General features: G+C 48.4%; 1 protein-coding gene across 10 annotated transcripts in view; it reads left to right on the forward strand.

The window, feature by feature from the left end:
- SIPA1L3 (signal induced proliferation associated 1 like 3) overlaps positions 1–12,055 on the forward strand; it is a 113,335-nt gene that overhangs the window by 50,289 nt on the left and 50,991 nt on the right. Inside the window, exon 1 of one of the 10 annotated variants that reach the window (XM_043534592.1) lies at positions 11,501–11,722. The exons of 8 other annotated variants lie outside the window; for them this stretch is intronic. The gene's annotated coding sequence lies outside the window, so the exon portion shown is untranslated. Of the gene's footprint in view, positions 1–11,500; positions 11,723–12,055 lie in introns of those variants that run through there. One more of the 10 variants, XM_043534591.1, reaches the window with a different exon arrangement.

Here is a 12,055-nt window from a genome sequence, read left to right on the forward strand (position 1 = left end):
GACCCTCTGGATCTGGCCCAGCTCTGCTCCCCGGCTCAGCTCAGGCCCCTGCTTTCTCCTTAGCTCGGCCCCACTCTGTCTGACCCAGGCTATTCCAGCTCACACGGAGGACGGGACCTCCCTGGCCTCCTGACTCCCTGATTAGCCTGCCCACCCTGTCATTCAGGCTGACCTGCAGCATTGGCCTCTCCCCATTGTTCCTGGGGACTATCAGTCTCAGGGTCCTGATTCCCCATCGACCCTTCCCCTTTTAGTACTGGGAGCTAGCCAGCCAAAACACCCCCACTGAATGTTAATAAGGAGGCAACAGTCCCCTTACATTTGGGTGAATTTCTGTCTTCAACGTGACCAGCATCTAACCCCCTGTTCATCCTGCCCAGTGGTGATGGTCTCTTCAGGAACTACCACCACCATGCGCTGCTTCTAACAAGACAACGTGGGCATGGCCCCTTCTCAATATGTCATTGTCTGAAAGGAAGGATTAACACTCAGTCACATGCTGCTGGAATTAGCTGCCCCAGACTCCAGGAGAGAACCTAATTTCAGTCTCGGTGCAAACTCTTGCAGCCCTTCCCCAGCGCGCTGGAATAAATCCTTGCTTTGTGCAGACACTTTGGTAGATTAATCAAAGCCCTTACATTTCTAGATAATACAGGGATTTCAAATCATCAGATTGCACCAGTTTGAAGGCTTCCATGAGGCCGCCCTGTCGTCATGGTAACCTGCTGTTCGGATTAGGGATCTATTTTAGAGGGTTGGACTCCCAGATCCACTTCAGAGTTCTTCCTCCTTCAGAAAAACGTTCCTGACTCTGTGGGAATTCCAGCCAGGAGCTCCATAATGTACACATCAGTGAAATGACAATGCTCAGAGCCCTTCATGCTACAGAGTACATAAAAATGAAGGTAGATCAAAGGTGCATGTGGCTTTTCAGTCTCACTTTATACTTATCAGCCATTTATACATGGCTTATAAAGGGTTAAAAAGTGATGCCTCTGGAAGATCCTTCGCGTCAACTTGCCGCACTGATGCCAACATCCTTGCTGACGCCAATGTCACCAGCATGGAAGCCATGATCTTCATGAACCAGCTGCAGATGTGTGCAGATGCCAGACTCTCGCCTCCCAGAACAAGTTCTCTACTCTCAGCTCACCCATGGTCAGAGATCCTGGGGTGGCCAGAGGAAACGCTACAAAGACACACTGGAAAGCGTATCTTAAGAAAACTGATGTGGACATCCCAAGCTGGGAGGAGCAAGCCACCGACCAACCCAAATGGCACCATATCCTCCATCAGGCAGCGGCCCGCTTCGAGAAGTGCCTTGCCTTTGAAGCTGAAAAGAGAGAGAGAAGGAGGGGAAAAAAAAAAAACTTTCTCCTAGCAGGCAGCTGACCTGCCAGGAAATGTCTGTACCTACCGCGGGCGCATTTACGGTTCCAAGATCGGACTCCTGAGTCGTCTCAGGACCCATATGTAAATCCGTGGTAGAGATCATCTTCGAATCGAGGGATCACCAATCCATCAATAAAGAGTTAAGAAAGGATTATTCGCTATTACTAGCCTGTCATAAACATGACTAACATGTTCTAGGTGGTTACAAGTGTCACAGTAGGAGGGGTTCTGGTTGGTTATAACCAACCTCTGGACTTGTTGGACTCTGACAATCTCTAGTAATTGCACAACCATCTATTAAAACATCTATTATTAACCCTTAACAAAATGTGTGTGATGACTTTACCCACGTTTCCGCATGCCCTTGGGTGGGAAGCACAGAGCCTGTGAGCTGTAAAAGAGGGGAGACCTATATCTCGCTGTCATCATTATTTTTCCTGACTAGATCCAAGGGCTTGTCCTGATCATCTCTTGCCAAATTAGTGGCCAGTGGGCATTTCCAACTTTCTGGTGGCCTGGACCTGCTAGAAAAAGGTCTATAAAATCCTGACTGGTGTAGAAAAAGGTACTAGAGAAGTGGTATTGATCTTTTCACAGAACACAAAAACCAGGGGTCATGCAATGAAACGAGTGGGCAGCAGATTTAATACAAACAAGAGGAAGTACTTTTTAGCACAGCCAGCCAGGAACTCATTGCCAGGGCATGTTCTGATGGCCAAAAGTATACCTGGGTTCAAAAAACAACTGGATAAGTTCAGGGAGGATGGGTCTGTCAATGGCTATTAGCCAAGATGGTCAGGGACCCTACCTCGTGCTTGGAGTGACCCTAAACCTCTGAAGCCAGAAGTGAAAGACAGGTGGCTCACTCCATAATTGCCCTGTTCTGGACACCCCCCAAGTCTCTGGTCCTGGCAGCTGTTGGAGACAGGCTACTGGGCAAGATGAGCAGCCTGGCAGCTCTCATGTTCCTCAAGCCAACACGAAGGAGTGCAAGTAAAACCACCCTGAGCCCAAACTGTGCTAACTAGTACAGGGGAACGCCATAACTTGGAGCTAAAATAAAATGACCAACCCCTAAGTGTCTAATACAGGTCTCCCCTCTAATCTCTTCTGCAGCTGAGTGTAGAAGTGCCGGGAGTCAGGCTGAATGAGGCTCCCGGGGGAGGTGAGACTGTCCTGAGCTAAATGGAGACGCTCCATCTCTGTAACCGGGGAATCCAGCTACCTCCACAGTGCAGATCTGTTTTCCTCTTCCTTCAAGTGTATTGCTGCACGGAAGAGAAGCAGTTCAGCATGAATAAATCACTCCATCAGTCTGAGAATAGGCATGCAGCTCAAGTGCTCATGCATCGTTTGTTTCCCTGAAGGGACGTAAGCAGCATTCCGAGCAGCATTTGTGTTTGGAAACGCCGGTCCAGCCTATCTGAGTTCATCCTGTTTAACCTGGGAGTCTGAGTCCCACATAAATGGATCAAAGCGCCACGCGTGGATCGCATGGCAAAGGGACAATAGATACAAAATCCCATTCACATCCATAACCTTCTGTCCCGGTCAGAGCAAGCAGCGACTTCGTTCGAGCTGACAGAGGAGACGGTGAGCCAGATACTCAAAAGACATCCAGCAGCTCCCATGGCTTTCAGCATGGCGAGATTCTGCTCTGTGCTCAGTGAGAGCTGTTGGGTGCTTGAGAATCCTGCTTAGAGCCTTTTTGTTCAAAGGGCAGTTTTCTCTGGTCCCCCGGCTAAGGCCTTTAGCGGGCAGGAACGCATTTCAATTTGGTGGCTGCATGATCAGAGAAATGAGCTGACCCGGTGCTGAGTTGTGTTTCCCTGCCAGAGAGATTATAAGAACCCACACTGAATTGTACACCTTTCTGAACAGGAAGTAGTATTGATGCAATATGCAGGGGCCTTAAATACCTAAAAATGCTGCCCCTGGTCCTGTTTCATGATTAAATGCTGCAACAATGCATGCAGATCTCCCAAACGCTGTATCTCAGGAGAGTCAGAGGAGGTCTCCAGCGCCTGGCTTTGTGATGCTTTCGAAATATGGCCCTCTCTCTCTCTCTCTCTTTTTGTTTTTTTTATTGGAGTTTAAACAATCCCGGGAAGAAATATGGAGAAATTAAAACTTGACCGTGTACCTGCCGCTGGGTATAATGGATGAAGCCTGCCAGCCTTTAAAAAGAATTTTTAGCCGACTTTTTGCATGCCTCTTTAAAGTGAAGTGTCTGGCCTCCAGATCTCTGGGTGCGGAATTGAGTGGCCCCACCCTGCTGTTCAGTGAGCATTCCATGGAGCATGTGACTCTTTTATTGTACAAAAGTGGTATCGGTTTGCTGTTTACCCAAGACAAAAGTGCCAGCATACTTCTCGTGCTTCGTGCCCGACGTCTGCACCACCTGCAGCTTTGTTTGAGTCCGTGCTGCTGTTACTTTGCACCATGCTGAACTGCCCTGTATCTGGAACCTACGTGTTCCTTCCGCTTACCAGCTGTAGTTGTCTCGCTTGGGTGCCAACGACCGTTAACGCCCTAACGAGCAGCAGGCTGCAGGAGTGGCTGCCCAGGCACAGAGAACTAGGGGCCGTGTGCCCAGCGGGGCAGTGCAGTAGATCAGCTGTGTGAGTGGTCAAGTGGCAGGTGCCCACCGTAGCAAAGCGTATTGCTGGCCTGCTGGGTAACCTTGGACAAGTCAGCTCTGCTCGCTGCCGCTCGCTTCCTCCCTGAACACTGGGGATCTCTGGAAAAAGGCATTGCAGTTCATTCCCAAGTTCCTGGGCTCCATGCTCTGATGTTGTGGCCTCTTGTGGAAGTCTGTAAAGAGCAGAGGAAGTACATCCAGTGCCAAGCTGTTTAGGCAGTGAACTCTCTCTCACTGGCTTCCTGCAGTATTTTTTTCACAGGCCAAGCCCTGCCAGTCGGTTTCTCGTCTCTGCAGGAGGTGGCAGGACAGCCGAGGCTTTCATCCAGGTTGGGTGTTGTGCCCAGCCCGAGCGCGTGGGAAATGCCAAAAGCTGCACCTCGGATGCTGTCTGTGGGTGATGGTTTCTAAGGCCAGAACGGGCCATTGCGCTCTTCTAATCCGACCACCTCCTGGGTAGGGCGGCTGGGACAAAGCCCACGTAAGAGTTGCATCAGGCAGCCCTGTGCTAGGTGACTTGACACCCGTTTGTCAAGCAGATCATTACTCAGCCCTGCCTGTCCCTACTCTGGGCAGCTAATGCTTAGAAGCCACTCAGCAGGTAAGACAAGAGTCCTCTTCTTTCAGCCCCACCTTCTGTTCATCCCCTCCTCTATGGCTCCCCCCACCCCCAAAAATACCGTGGAAACCGGTTCCCGAGTGCTGAGCCGCTGCCAGCCCTTAATACTGCAGGTCTTTCCACCCTCCTGCCATGGACATCAGCTCTCGACTCACTAACTCAGCCAACAACCCTGCCTTGTTAACTCGTCCCTGCTGGCATGCGGGGGTTGGCTTTGTCTCCGTTATGGTGCAGATGTCCAGGACTAGAATGTTGTTAATCTGAGGCTAAATTTTGAGCAGACGTGCCACAAAATTAAGAAGACTGTCTCGAAGGAAGGTTAGAATTCTTCCTCTTGCTTGGTGGTTTTCTCATTGGTGCCAACCTGTGAGTTGAGGGCAGGGCATGCCTCATGGCTAATTAGACAAAAGTTAACTATTTTACTACTTCTGGGCACCTCTGACGGCCAGGATGACAATTGCACAGTGCAAAGGTCTGGGCACACTGAGTGCAGCAAGGTTGTTCCAGCACGTCTGTGTTTAGGATACCCAGAGGGGGAGCGCTGAACTGTCAGGTCATGTGCATCACATTTCCTGCTTTTAATGATCTCATTGTATTTTTTTCCGCACACCAAGGAACAATCGAGTTCTCTGTGCCATTCTTTCTCATCAATACGGAGACATTTCTGCTATGCCTGATTAGTTCCGTCTGGTTGTACCTAGCACAGCAAACTGAGCTGCACCGTATGCTCATCTTGCTTAGGCTTCCCATTAGCCATCTGATGCACGCACCGACGTGGGGAGGGAGTAGGCTATTGCGGAAGAAGAGTTTCTTTGGCTTGTGTGTTTCCCCAGGAATTTATTTATTACTAGAGAGGTCAAAAGAGGAAAAGACAAAGGGAAAGGTGGCAAATTCAAAACTGATCAAGGGAAATACTTTTTCACACAAAGGATAGCCAGGCTTTGGAAATCATTCAGGCCAAGAATTTAGCACAATTCAAAAAGGGATTGGACATTTATATGCATAACAAGACTATCCAGAGTTGTTATAGTTAATGCTAACAACATTTGGAAGGGATATTAACTTCCTGCTACCAGGTTTATGTTGATCTCTAGCTATTAGACCTAAGGTTGGGGGACAGATTACCCCACAACTGCTACTGTGAGGTTCTTGCACCTTCCTCTGAAACGTCTGTTTCTGGCCACTGTCTGAGACAGGACCCTGGGTTAGATGGGCCTCCAATCTAATCCAGTCAGGACACTGCTGTGTTGCTGAAACTTACAATGTTGTGAGTTAGCTCCATTTTTCTCCTTTCCCCTTCCCACCTCTGTACCTGTGTGACCAAAAAAAAAAATAAAAAATCCTTGACTCTCAGGGTCTCAGGATGGGGTTGCAAATAGGTGTGGCTGTCAACTTGCCCATCTCATATTGCTAAATGGAAAGAGGGTACCTGTTCGGAAAAGGTTGTAAAACCTCTGCCTTAAATGTTTGATGCTTTTGGAGAAAGGTTGTAGTGGGATCTGGTAATCTCTGAGTGAGGGCTGCATTTGCATCTTTGGCTCTAGAGGAAGCTGATCACTCTATCTTTTGTTCATTTGTTAAAAAGCACTCACTAAATTTAGTGCTGGGACTTCCCTCTCCCATGAAAACGGTGTCATTACAGAGGTAGTATTAGGAGGGGAAGTTTCAGAGTAACAGCCGTGTTAGTCTGTATTCGTAAAAAGAAAAGGAGTACTTGTGGCACCTTAGAGACTAACCAGTTTATTTGAGCATGAGCTTTCGTGAGCTACAGCTCACTTCATCGGATGCATAGCTATAGTATAGCATAGTTGCTATGCATCCGATGAAGTGAGCTGTAGCTCACGAAAGCTCATGCTCAAATAAACTGGTTAGTCTCTAAGGTGCCACAAGTCCTCCTTTTCTTTTTAGGAGGGGAAGGTAGATGAATTTTCTAAGTCTACAGTTTGACTCCATGTAGTTTCCCCTGAAGATGCACACGACAGTGAACACCAGCACAAACACACATTGGAACCGTAGAGAGAGTTTGCGATTGCGGTGACTTTTTTGATCAGAACGGTGTTGATCCATCACACACAGGAGAACAGGCGGTCAACGTTTTCATACCCAGGTCAGGAGCTGGGCTGAGATGCGGACTCTGTGGGAACAGCTGCGTGCACAGCACTTCTGCGCCATTGGGTTACTTCCCAGAGGGGTGGCTTCAGCACAAGTGATGACGTCTCAGGACCCATATGTAAATCCGTGGTAGAGATGATCCTCGAATCGAGGGATCACCAATCCATCAATAAAGACTCCAGGAGCTCACTCTCTTTAGCTTAGCAAAGAGAAGGTTCAGGTGTTTAGATCTCAGTCTCTAAGGAGCAATGCAGGGAACAGATATGTAGGCTCTTTGGTGGAGCAGAAAAAGGTCTAATGAGACCCAATGGCTGAAAATTGAAGCTAGAGAATTCAGACAGGCAACGGGCAGAGATTTTTAACAGGGAGGGTAATTAACCAGTGGAACAATTTCGCAAGGGGTGTGGTGGATTCTCCACCACTGGCCATTTTTAAATCAAGATGAGGTGTTTTTCGAAAAGCTCTGCTCTAGTTCAGACAGGAATTAACTCAAGCGAGTCCTGTGGCCTGTTACACAGGAGGTCGGCTTTATGATCTGTGAATCTGTGCCTAACCAAGAATGGTGGGGTCTAACCTGAGGGCCCTAGGTTTGTTCACAAGAAGTCTTGGGCCTGCCTGTCAGCAGTTGGGGTCGCATTTTAAAGAGCTCTGGGTGCTCCTGTCTCACGAGAGCCATAATTCTGCCGTCCCCAGAGTGTATTCGTGATCTTGCTGAGTAAATGGATCCATTGAGGAGAGGACTTCAGATTCCCAGCACCACTCGGTGCTGCCAGATGGGTAATTCTGAAGCACTTAGAGGAGAGGAAAGTGATCAGGAACAGTCAGCATGGATTCACCAAGGGCAAGTCATGCCTGACTAATCTAATTGCCTTCTATGACGAGATAACTGGCTCTGTGGATGAAGGGAAAGCAGTGGACGTGTCGTTCCTTGACTTTAGCAAAGCTTTTGACACGGTCTCCCACAGTATTCTTGCCAGTAAGTTAAAGTAGTATGGGCTGGATGAATGGACAATAAGGTGGATAGAAAGTTGGCTAGATTGTCGGGCTCAACGGGTAGTGATCAATGGCTCCATGTCTGGTTGGCAGCCGGTATCAAGTGGAGTGCCCCAAGGGTTGGTCTTCGGGCCGGTTTTGTTCAATATCTTCATAAATGATCTGGAGGATGGTGTGGATTGCACCCTCAGCAAGTTTGCAGATGACACTAAACTGGGAGGAGAGGTAGATACGCTGGAGGGTAGGGATAGGATATGGAGGGACCTAGACAAATTAGAGGATTGGGCCAAAAGAAATCTGATGAGGTTCAACAAGGACAAGTGCAGAGTCCTGCACTTAAGACGGAAGAATCCAATGCACCGCTACAGACTAGGGATCGAGTGGCTTGGCAGCAGTTCTGCAGAAAAGGACTTAGGGGTTACAGTGGATGAGAAGCTGGATATGAGTCAACAGTGTGCCCTTGTTGCCAAGAAGGCCAATGGCATTTTGGGATGTATAAGTAGGGGCATTGCCAGCAGATCGAGGGACATGATCGTTCCCCTCTATTCGACATTGGTGAGGCCTCATTTGGAGTACTGTGTTTAGTTTTGGGCCCCACACTACAAGAAGGATGTGGAAAAATTGGAAAACATCCAGCGGAGGGCAACAAAAATGATTAGGGGACTGGAACACATGAGTTATGAGGAGAGGCTGAGGGAACTGGTGATGTTTAGTCTGCAGAAGAGAAGAATGAGGGGGGATTTGATAGCTGCTTTCAACTACCTGAAAGTGGGTTCCAAAGAGGATGGATCTAGACTGTTCTCGGTGGTAGCAGATGACAGAACGAGGAGGAATGGTCTCATGTTGCAGTGGGGTAGGTTTAGGTTGGATATTAGGAAAAACTTTTTCACTAGGAGGGTGGTGAAACACTGGACTGCGTTACCTAGGGAGGTGGTGGAATCTCCTTCCTTGGAAGTTTTTAAGGTCAGGCTTGACAAAGCCCTGGCTGGGATGATTTAGTTGGGGATTGGTCCTGCTTTGAGAAGGGGGTTGGACTAGATGACCTCCTGAGGTCCCTTCCAACCCTGATATTCTATGATTCTATGTAACACTGAAGCCGTGATAAAATCACTGGTTGTTCCCAGCCCCCAGGTTGCTGAGGGAAGCCTGTTAGCGATTGGAAATTCATTCTCTGACATGCTCCTTCACAAAGGTCAGAGATGCGAATCAACGTGTATTGAATTTCCTTCGCTGTGAAGTATGTCAGCCAAGCTGACAGGACTCCCAACACCTGGCTGCAAACAGCCCCAAGAATTGGCTTCCTTCCCCCAGCTTTTCCCAGCTTGTGTACTTGGAAGCTATTTCCAGCGTTCCTGAGAAAAGCACAGCTCCCTGCCAGCTGCCGGAAGGTTCACCAAGCAGCTCTCGCAGTTGGGATAACAGGCGTATTACAGTGGGAAGTAGTGTCATAGATGAGACGTGGGATTTTCCTTCCCTAAAGGTAGGGCTCTGATTTAAAATGTTAAATGTCCAGACTAAACCCACAGTGATCCATAATCCGGTTAGGATTTAGTGATTCTGCAGCTGGAGACAGTGCTTGGGTTTGATCAGTTACTGCCTGCCGGGTAGCACTGCCGGACTGCTTGGATGCTGCTGGAGGAGGAAGGTGTCGTGCCTTCAGGTCTGGAAGACCTGGGTGTTCTGGGACCAGAGCTGGCCAAAGGAGTGGTTGGTCACCCTCCCTAATCAGTCAGCTAGCTGCTTGCTGTGTCTTAATGTTGGACGATTCAGCTCAGTGCACCACCCTGAGCTCCTCTGCAAGGCCTCTCTTCTCCTGCTCAGGTGTGTCTCTAACCTCTTTCTGCCACGCTGCCTGGATCTGTATAGACCATCCTGTTTGTGGTTCCCCTTCTGGGACCTCTGCCCACCCTTTGACTCCAAGCTCCTCAAGGCAGGAGCCATCTCTTCCTGTATGTCTGGAAAACACCTAGTCCCTTTTGGGCACCCCCACCAAACGACACTGAGTGACTTGGCTCCATTTTTATGATGTTTGGAGCAGGTGATGCACACCTCAGTTATCGTGGGGGGACGTTGTTCTCCCTCTGGGGCAGGAGGTGGCCTGTCAACGTATTTGCCATTGCTCTTCACAGCGGAGTTGCAGAAGGCTTTTGTTTTGAATGGAATTCGTTGTCGGCAAGCTCCAAACTTTTCCACTTGGATTTTAGAGACAGTCTTCTTTCCTTGCAGTTCTTTGGGACTCTTTGTACTTTGCCATGGGATCACTGCTTTGCCCTCTAATGATCAGGAGCCACAGATTCCTTTGACTATTAGTTTGAGTCCCAAATTAAATGCGACACTGTGATTTCCTTACTTACGATGTAGCAAATAGGTCAGTGCAATGTTAGATGATTTTGCATGAAGGTTGTCATCTCTAATTATCTCTGTAACACTTCACCCACTTCTGCAGTCTCAGATCCCTGCAGTTAAGATCATTTTCCAGGGTGCTGCTTGCTTTCTTTGAGGGTTCTTTGGCACATTTCCAGGGGACCTGTCAGTTGACTTTAGTGATTGTACAGAAGTATTTAATAAAGGCTGCACAGAACAGATAACATCCAGCTTGAACCTGGGGCGACTGAGCTAATTCATCTGCTTGGAAACAAACGGCCAGTTGAAAGGGAGATTCCCCCAGGGAATACTCAAGCCTGGCTGAGTTTTCCCTTATCCCTAATCCTGCTATTCTCATGCTAGGCCTGAGTCTCTGCCAACGGTGCTTCCTGCGCTGACACGGCCAGTCAGCCACCAGAATTCTTTTCTGTCTGCAGCTTCCTAAAGGGGGCTCTGCCATTTGTGTTCAATGAATTGGTCAGTTTCTATTAATAATGCAACACAGGGCTCTCTCTAGGGTGCCCTCTCCTCTGGGCGTCTGACGTTCTGCCTCCTGCCTTATGCAGGGGGGCTGACTGCCTTACGCAGTTTGGTCTCCCCCTTCTCCCGGTGCCCGATGCTGCTTTCTGAGCCTCTGATTCATTAGTAAGATGCAAAAAGAACAGGAGGACTTGTGGCACCTTAGACACTAACAAATTTATTTGAGCATGAGCTTTCGTGAGCTACAGCTCACTTTATTGGATGCTTATGCTCAAATAAATTTGTTAGTCTCTAAGGTGCCACAAGTACTCCTTTTTGCGGATACAGACTAACACGGCTGCTACTCTGAAACCTGTTAGAAAGATGCATTGCTCTTCCTCCACAACCCCGAGAGGCAATAGCCCCACCTTACAGTGGTCTGACTTGAGAAGGTGCTTCTGCTTTTTTAGGGTCAGGTAGCTCATAGAACTCTCTGGGTGAAATCCTGGACTCACTGAATTCAGTGGAAAAACTTCCATTGACTCTGAAATCCAGATTTCGCTCCTAGATCTCATCTCTTAGGTACTTTACGTTGCCCCGGTGACCCTAGCAGCTGAGCCCCGCACCGTCATTACTATGTTCATCTTCCCAGCCCCCGGTGAGGGAGTGCAGGGCTGTTATCCCGTGTCACAGAGGGGAAATGAAGCACAGAGACTAAGTGACTAGCCAAGGGTCACCCAGGGCATCTGTGGCAGAGCAGGGAATTGAACCATTTCTTGTTTTCTGTTGAGCTTCCCCTTACAAGGGATCTGATTGTCTTGTTACTGGATATCTGTGTTGCTGCTTTTCAACAGTTGTCAGAAGTTCCTTACAGCTGTGACTCAAGTGCTGAGGATGTGGCATGCAAATGCAATGCAGTGACTGCTGAAAATATGTCACAAAGAATTGTTCAGCTAAACCGATCTGCCCGTAGGCTTGCTTGCGAAGGACGGCTAGTGAGCTCATGGCAGCAGTGTTCCTGCCGCTGTTCTACATTTTTTCTCCCTGTGTTTTCATAATCCTGAAGGACAGCTCCTGGGGCGTCCGATGGAATAAGTTTGGATGGAGGTTCATGCTGCTGCTTCCTGTGTAATATCCTCGAGGTAACATGAGTGGTGGTGCAGCCCAGCTGCGTGGTAAGGCGTCTGGAATCAGAAAGGCCTGAGGCCACGTGGAGCAGATAATAGATGGAGGATTAAGAGCCTGGCAATCCATGTTTTAAGGGTTTTCTTTATGAAACATGTTTGTTTGGGGTTAATTTTGCTCTTGGCTTTTTCCATGTTTGCTTGTTTGTCTGCACTGATCACAGCAGGAAGAGTCCCAGAACTCCCAACTGCATTAAATAAAAAATGAGAGATGAGCAATCCCTGTTTAAATTTAAAAGAGCTCAGAAAAATCTGGGCCCAAGATATAGATAGATGTAAATATCTGTCTGT

Source organism: Chelonia mydas, chromosome 23 (genome assembly GCF_015237465.2).
Source record: "Chelonia mydas isolate rCheMyd1 chromosome 23, rCheMyd1.pri.v2, whole genome shotgun sequence".
In the NCBI taxonomy this organism is placed as follows: domain Eukaryota; kingdom Metazoa; phylum Chordata; order Testudines; family Cheloniidae; genus Chelonia; species Chelonia mydas.